The 8,943-nt window shown below is 25.1% G+C and overlaps 1 protein-coding gene across 5 annotated transcripts in view; it reads right to left on the reverse strand.

Moving 5' to 3' along the window:
• The window catches only part of LOC135626254 (chromatin modification-related protein EAF1 B-like), a 38,510-nt gene extending 38,233 nt beyond the window's left edge, over nucleotides 1–277 (reverse strand). For all 5 annotated transcript variants that reach the window (XM_065131441.1, XM_065131440.1, XM_065131438.1 and 2 more), the window contains exon 1: nucleotides 84–277. The gene's annotated coding sequence lies outside the window, so the exon portion shown is untranslated. The remainder of the gene's footprint in view (nucleotides 1–83) is intronic.
• Between the last annotated feature and the right edge of the window lie 8,666 nt (nucleotides 278–8,943).

The following is an 8,943-nucleotide window of genomic DNA, read 5'->3' on the forward strand; positions in this document are numbered from 1 at the left end:
ATACCCCACCCCACCACCAAATCAAACAACGAGGATATGCAGAAATCAAAGCAGGATGCGATGAAGAGATCATGAGTACCTACCTGATTACGCTTCTTCTGTCCCTCGACGACGAACTCCAGGGAGACGATGGTGGTGGGAATGGCACGCACCAGATCCACCCGCCCGCCCGTCGGCCTTCTTCACGTCGTCGCCGTCGTAGTTGCCACAGGCAAGAGATGTGACCGAACGATGAACTAAGATTAATGGTTGCGGAGGGGATTATGCCGATTTGGGAGACTGCTTGCGAAGCTCCAAGATTTAACAGGGCGAAATGGAGACTGCTTGCGAACGCGGGTGTCGATAGGCCTGAGAACCCGAAACCCGGATCCAAATAAGACCCGTACTTTTTCGGGTATTAATTGTTTTACTTATAGGATAAATTTCCTTGAAAAATCCCCTAAATTCATTTTTTTCAGAACATGTTTTCATCTTTTTCTCTGCAAAGTCCTCAGTTTCAAAAATGACAAAAGGTATCTATTACTCCTTTGTCTTTTTTAAATTTATTTTATTGAGTGAACTCAAAATTTATAAATATAGATATTATACCAATAATAAAGGAATGACACAATTATAAGTTTCTAATTTCAGTTTAAATTGATAAAAATAAAAATAAATAAAAATTATATACTTTTAAGAGCTGAATTAATTGAAATTAGATCTTTTAATAGCTAAAAATAGAAGAAGAAAAAATTATCAATTAGGGTTTCATTAGATATTTTCAATGTTTCATAAAAATTTCGAATATATGAGCTAAACTTCTTTCTTTTTTTTTTTTTTATGAAACGACGCTTTGTGGGAAAAAGATAACCCCATTATCGAAAACAGTAAAAATCATATCCCACCATTTTAAAAAAATTAATCTTTAGGAAACCTTGTAAATAACTTATATGTCTAAATAACCATTTTTTTATATTTTTAAAGCATTCAAATAAGTATATTTTATTTATTTCAGCCCTTTAAAAGTGAAAATTTGTAGCTTTTTTGTTTACCCAATTTAAGGTGAATTTATAATAACTTTGGTAAAAAAAAACTCGAATATTATTATATAAGTTTTTTAAGATTTTAAGAATATAAAAATATTTTTGAAGACATGAGTTACACTGTTTTTTAAGATGATTAAGTATTTCTTGGCCTTATTAAAAATATATAATATCATTCGAAAATAACATAACTCATGTCTTACTTTTTCTTAAAAAATTTCTCAATTTTTTAAGAAACATTTTAAACAACTTATAAATGGCCAAATTATAATTTTTTTCTATTTTTAAACCATTAAAATAAGCATATTTTATTTATTTCAGTCTTTTAAAAGAGTTAACTTATGGTTTTCATTTATTTTACTCAATTTAAGATGAATTTACCTCAACATTGAGATAAAAAACCATTCGAATATTATTATGAAAAGTATTATGATGTTTTAAATTAATTAGTTCAATAAAATGGGTTTGAAAAACAAAAGGAGTGATTGAGGGTACCTTTATTTTTTTTAAATACAAATCCTAATATCTCTAATTCAGAAAATACGTAAATTATTCCTTCTCTATCATCGTCATTTGTCGTCCGTTATTTATTGTCTACGAGGAAAGAAGGGGAAAGGAAAAAGGGAAAAAGCAACGATTGAGAAGAAGGGGAAGATAGGAACGAAAAGATGAGGAGTAAGGGAGAAAGGAAGAAATGTAGAGGAAGAAGAAGAGAGATGAGAGGATGGGTTCGAGAGAATGAGAATGAAAAAAAAAGGAGAGAGAGAAATATATATATATATATATATATACGGGGAAGGAGAGGAGAGGTAAAGACTGGGGTAGGGAGAAAGGGCGAGCGGTGGCAGCAATGAACACCACATATGACAACAAAAGTGGAATAGAGGAAATGAAAGAGAAAGGATAATTTGGAAAGTTTTTGAATTAATGGATATTTTTTGAGGAAAACTAATATGGGATAATATTTGGGAAATACCCAAAATATAAGTGTTTTCTATAAAAATCGATATATATATATATATATATATATATACACACACATATATATATGCTCATAAATAATCTTAGTAAGTTAACTATCATTAGCTAAAATACTAACAAACTAGTATTATTTTATCTTTTTTCATTAAAAAAAAGTGTAAGAAAAAAACCTCTAATTTTATCTTTTTTTCCCGCAACACCTTGTTTTTATCTTTTTTTTTGGGTAAAAAAACCCATATTTGGGCAATCCATTGTCTTTTCTTCTCCTTCCTCCCTTTTGAAAGTCATTATATTGAACCAACTCATTCTATTGAACCACCAATTATTTCAATTAATCAATATATTTAATTTAATTAGTTTAACTAGCCCAAAACTTAAGTAAATCTAATATAAATGATATTTTTTAATTAATAGAATATAAATATAAGTTAATATTAAATTTATAAATGTAAATATTCTAAAATATTAAAATTATGATAAAAAAAACATAAGGGTACAATTACAAGCTTTAAGTATTGAAATAAAAAATATTTTTTAAGGTATAAAAACAAAAAAAAATATATAGATTATTTATATCAATTCCAAGATATCTACATTTTTAAGATTTTTTAAAAAACATGAGATACACTAGATAGGACCCATAAGTACTATAACTCTATCTAAAACAATGTAACTTGGATCTTTATATATTATTTTCTTAAAATCTCAGAAAATATTAGTAAATAATATTCAAGTTGTTTATGAATTAGTAAAATTAAAAAATAACATAATTTAAAACTTTTAAGTGTTGAAATAAATAAAAATACGTGTTTAAAGCTTTAAAAATATACATTTAGAACGTTTAATGAAAGTTTTAGATTAAAAAAAACCTTGTAATTTAACCTTAAATTTAATAAAAATACAAAATAGCCTATTGAGAGTTTAATTAACCCAAGATAGATGTTTTAAAGGGCCAAAAATACGAAAATTGGTTAACTAGGGCTTCATTAAATATATCCCATGCTTGAAAGAAATTTTACCTTTTCTGGATAAAAATGAATATGCTTTACATTTATAATATCATATTCCGAGTTTCACACATACCTAACATATTAATTAAAAATAAAATATCACCTTTTAGTTTATTATTGTCATAAAAAATAATATAGTAAAAAAAGATAAATTTGAAACATATTAACATACTAAATAAATTAACATGATTTTCCTTATACACAATGATTTTTAATATTTGTACATAATTGTAAATACATAATCAAAAGAATAACATATATGCATATTATGTTCAAAATTTATACACCCAAAAATGTCCATACGTCATAGTCTCTATTTGGATTAGCATTGAGCTCACACTAGTTCACCTTCTTACCCATCATTTAAATGGGGTACTAGTGTCCTTATACGTAAAATATGATATATATATATATATATATATATATATATATATATATATATATATGTATATATATAATAAGTGATGACTTGGTAAATATAAGTCTATGTAACTTTAATTAAGTATATATTTAATGCTAAACTCATCTTGATATATGATATATATAATAACACATATGTAACATTTTGAAATCATGCATATAACATATTTAATGCTAAACTCATCTTGTTATGAATCTCATAACATAATAATTACATAATAAATATGTGAAGTTTCGATTCACCTATTTAATAGATAATTGAAACACATAAGAAAGTCGTTGTATATGTAATACATAGTTATAGCATATTTATAAATTAACATATCATACATCATAATTTATTCATATATTCTCGCACTGTATGTTATAACATATACGTGTGCTCACATACCGCACATCATAACATATACATGCATCACTTGTCATCACATATCTATACACTCCCATGCCACATATGATAATATATCTGTACATTCCCATGACTATAGTAATTGATAACCACCACTATGTCACGGATTATAAATTAAGTTGTAGGTAATTTAGTATTAACATTTAATTCAGTTATAAGTAAATTAGTTTTGAAATTTAAGTTAAAGATTGAGTATAGTATATTTTGGAGGAGATTCTATCAATTTTTTTTACAAATTATAGTTTATATTATGAAGTATTAGTGTTTTAAGATATAGGTTTATTAATTTAGGCATAGCATGATTGTATAAGTTTTTTAAGATTTTAAGAATATAAAAATATTTTTGAAGACATGAGTTACACTGTTTTTTAAGATGATTAAGTATTTCTTGGCCTTATTAAAAATATATAATATCATTCGAAAATAACATAACTCATGTCTTACTTTTTCTTAAAAAAATTCTCAATTTTTTAAGAAACATTTTAAACAACTTATAAATGGCCAAATTATAATTTTTTTCTATTTTTAAACCATTAAAATAAGCATATTTTATTTATTTCAGTCTTTTAAAAGAGTTAACTTATGGTTTTCATTTATTTTACTCAATTTAAGATGAATTTACCTCAACATTGAGATAAAAACCATTCGAATATTATTATGAAAAGTATTATGATGTTTTAAATTAATTAGTTCAATAAAATGGGTTTGAAAAACAAAAGGAGTGATTGAGGGTACCTTTATTTTTTTTAAATAAAAATCCTAATATCTCTAATTTAGAAAATACGTAAATTATTCCTTCTCTATCATCGTCATTTGTCGTCCGTTATTTATTGTCTACGAGGAAAGAAGGGGAAAGGAAAAAGGGAAAAAGCAACGATTGAGAAGAATGGGAAGATGGGAACGAAAAGATGAGGAGTAAGGGAGAAAGGAAGAAATGTAGAGGAAGAAGAAGAGAGATGAGAGGATGGGTTCTAGAGAATGAGAATGAAAAAAAAAGGAGAGAGAGAGAGAGAGAGAGAGAGAGAGAGAGAAATATATATACGGGGAAGGAGAGGAGAGGTAAAGACTGGGGAAGGGAGAAAGGGCGAGCGATGGCAGCAATGACAACACCACATATGACAACAAAAGTGGAATAGAGGAAATGAAAGAGAAAGGATAATTTGGAAAGTTTTTGAATTAATGGATATTTTTTGAGGAAAACTAATATGGGATAATGTTTGGGAAATACCCAAAATATAAGTGTTTTCTATAAAAATCGATATATATATATATATATATTTATATATATATATACACACACATATATATATGCTCATAAATAATCTTAGTAAGTTAACTATCATTAGCTAAAATACTAACAAACTAGTATTATTTTATCTTTTTTCATTAAAAAAAAGTGTAAGAAAAAAACCTCTAATTTTATCTTTTTTTCCCGCAACACCTTGTTTTTATCTTTTTTTTTGGGTAAAAAAACCCATATTTGGGCAATCCATTGTCTTTTCTTCTCCTTCCTCCCTTTTGAAAGTCATTATATTGAACCAACTCATTCTATTGAACCACCAATTATTTCAATTAATCAATATATTTAATTTAATTAGTTTAACTAGCCCAAAACTTAAGTAAATCTAATATAAATGATATTTTTTAATTAATAGAATATAAATATAAGTTAATATTAAATTTATAAATGTAAATATTCTAAAATATTAAAATTATGATAAAAAAACATAAGGGTACAATTACAAGCTTTAAGTATTGAAATAAAAAATATTTTTTAAGGTATAAAAACAAAAAAAAATATATAGATTATTTATATCAATTCCAAGATATCTACATTTTTAAGATTTTTTAAAAAACATGAGATACACTAGATAGGACCCATAAGTACTATAACTCTATCTAAAACAATGTAACTTGGATCTTTATATATTATTTTCTTAAAATCTCAGAAAATATTAGTAAATAATATTCAAGTTGTTTATGAATTAGTAAAATTAAAAAATAACATAATTTAAAACTTTTAAGTGTTGAAATAAATAAAAATACGTGTTTAAAGCTTTAAAAATATACATTTAGAACGTTTAATGAAAGTTTTAGATTAAAAAAAACCTTGTAATTTAACCTTAAATTTAATAAAAATACAAAATAGCCTATTGAGAGTTTAATTAACCCAAGATAGATGTTTTAAAGGGCCAAAAATACGAAAATTGGTTAACTAGGGCTTCATTAAATATATCCCATGCTTGAAAGAAATTTTACCTTTTCTGGATAAAAATGAATATGCTTTACATTTATAATATCATATTCCGAGTTTCACACATACCTAACATATTAATTAAAAATAAAATATCACCTTTTAGTTTATTATTGTCATAAAAAATAATATAGTAAAAAAAGATAAATTTGAAACATATTAACATACTAAATAAATTAACATGATTTTCCTTATACACAATGATTTTTAATATTTGTACATAATTGTAAATACATAATCAAAAGAATAACATATATGCATATTATGTTCAAAATTTATACACCCAAAAATGTCCATACGTCATAGTCTCTATTTGTATTAGCATTGAGCTCACACTAGTTCACCTTCTTACCCATCATTTAAATGGGGTACTAGTGTCCTTATACGTAAAATATGATATATATATATATACATATATATATATGTATATATATAATAAGTGATGACTTGGTAAATATAAGTCTATGTAACTTTAATTAAGTATATATTTAATGCTAAACTCATCTTGATATATGATATATATAATAACACATATGTAACATTTTGAAATCATGCATATAACATATTTAATGCTAAACTCATCTTGTTATGAATCTCATAACATAATAATTACATAATAAATATGTGAAGTTTCGATTCACCTATTTAATAGATAATTGAAACACATAAGAAAGTCGTTGTATATGTAATACATAGTTATAGCATATTTATAAATTAACATATCATACATCATAATTTATTCATATATTCTCGCACTGTATGTTATAACATATACGTGTGCTCACATACCGCACATCATAACATATACATGCATCACTTGTCATCACATATCTATACACTCTCATGCCACATATGATAATATATCTGTACATTCCCATGACTATAGTAATTGATAACCACCACTATGTCACGGATTATAAATTAAGTTGTAGGTAATTTAGTATTAACATTTAATTCAGTTATAAGTAAATTTGTTTTGAAATTTAAGTTAAAGATTGAGTATAGTATATTTTGGAGGAGATTCTATCAATTTTTTTTACAAATTATAGTTTATATTATGAAGTATTAGTGTTTTAAGATATAGGTTTATTAATTTAGGCATAGCATGATTGTATAAGTTTTTTAAGATTTTAAGAATATAAAAATATTTTTGAAGACATGAGTTACACTGTTTTTTAAGATGATTAAGTATTTCTTGGCCTTATTAAAAATATATAATATCATTCGAAAATAACATAACTCATGTCTTACTTTTTCTTAAAAAAATTCTCAATTTTTTAAGAAACATTTTAAACAACTTATAAATGGCCAAATTATAATTTTTTTCTATTTTTAAACCATTAAAATAAGCATATTTTATTTATTTCAGTCTTTTAAAAGAGTTAACTTATGGTTTTCATTTATTTTACTCAATTTAAGATGAATTTACCTCAACATTGAGATAAAAACCATTCGAATATTATTATGAAAAGTATTATGATGTTTTAAATTAATTAGTTCAATAAAATGGGTTTGAAAAACAAAAGGAGTGATTGAGGGTACCTTTATTTTTTTTAAATACAGATCCTAATATCTCTAATTTAGAAAATACGTAAATTATTCCTTCTCTATCATCGTCATTTGTCGTCCGTTATTTATTGTCTACGAGGAAAGAAGGGGAAAGGAAAAAGGGAAAAAACAACGATTGAGAAGAAGGGGAAGATAGGAACGAAAAGATGAGGAGTAAGGGAGAAAGGAAGAAATGTAGAGGAAGAAGAAGAGAGATGAGAGGATGGGTTCTAGAGAATGAGAATGAAAAAAAAAGGAGAGAGAGAGAGAGAGAGAGAGAGAGAGAGAGAGAGAAATATATATACGGGGAAGGAGAGGAGAGGTAAAGACTGGGGAAGGGAGAAAGGGCGAGCGATGGCAGCAATGACAACACCACATATGACAACAAAAGTGGAATAGAGGAAATGAAAGAGAAAGGATAATTTGGAAAGTTTTTGAATTAATGGATATTTTTTGAGGAAAACTAATATGGGATAATGTTTGGGAAATACCCAAAATATAAGTGTTTTCTATAAAAATCGATATATATATATATATATTTATATATATATATACACACACATATATATATGCTCATAAATAATCTTAGTAAGTTAACTATCATTAGCTAAAATACTAACAAACTAGTATTATTTTATCTTTTTTCATTAAAAAAAAGTGTAAGAAAAAAACCTCTAATTTTATCTTTTTTTCCCGCAACACCTTGTTTTTATCTTTTTTTTTGGGTAAAAAAACCCATATTTGGGCAATCCATTGTCTTTTCTTCTCCTTCCTCCCTTTTGAAAGTCATTATATTGAACCAACTCATTCTATTGAACCACCAATTATTTCAATTAATCAATATATTTAATTTAATTAGTTTAACTAGCCCAAAACTTAAGTAAATCTAATATAAATGATATTTTTTAATTAATAGAATATAAATATAAGTTAATATTAAATTTATAAATGTAAATATTCTAAAATATTAAAATTATGATAAAAAAACATAAGGGTACAATTACAAGCTTTAAGTATTGAAATAAAAAATATTTTTTAAGGTATAAAAACAAAAAAAAATATATAGATTATTTATATCAATTCCAAGATATCTACATTTTTAAGATTTTTTAAAAAACATGAGATACACTAGATAGGACCCATAAGTACTATAACTCTATCTAAAACAATGTAACTTGGATCTTTATATATTATTTTCTTAAAATCTCAGAAAATATTAGTAAATAATATTCAAGTTGTTTATGAATTAGTAAAATTAAAAAATAACATAATTTAAAACTTTTAAGTGTTGAAATAAAT

The sequence above is a fragment of the Musa acuminata genome, chromosome BXJ2-11 (assembly GCF_036884655.1).
Source record: "Musa acuminata AAA Group cultivar baxijiao chromosome BXJ2-11, Cavendish_Baxijiao_AAA, whole genome shotgun sequence".
NCBI lineage: Eukaryota > Viridiplantae > Streptophyta > Magnoliopsida > Zingiberales > Musaceae > Musa > Musa acuminata.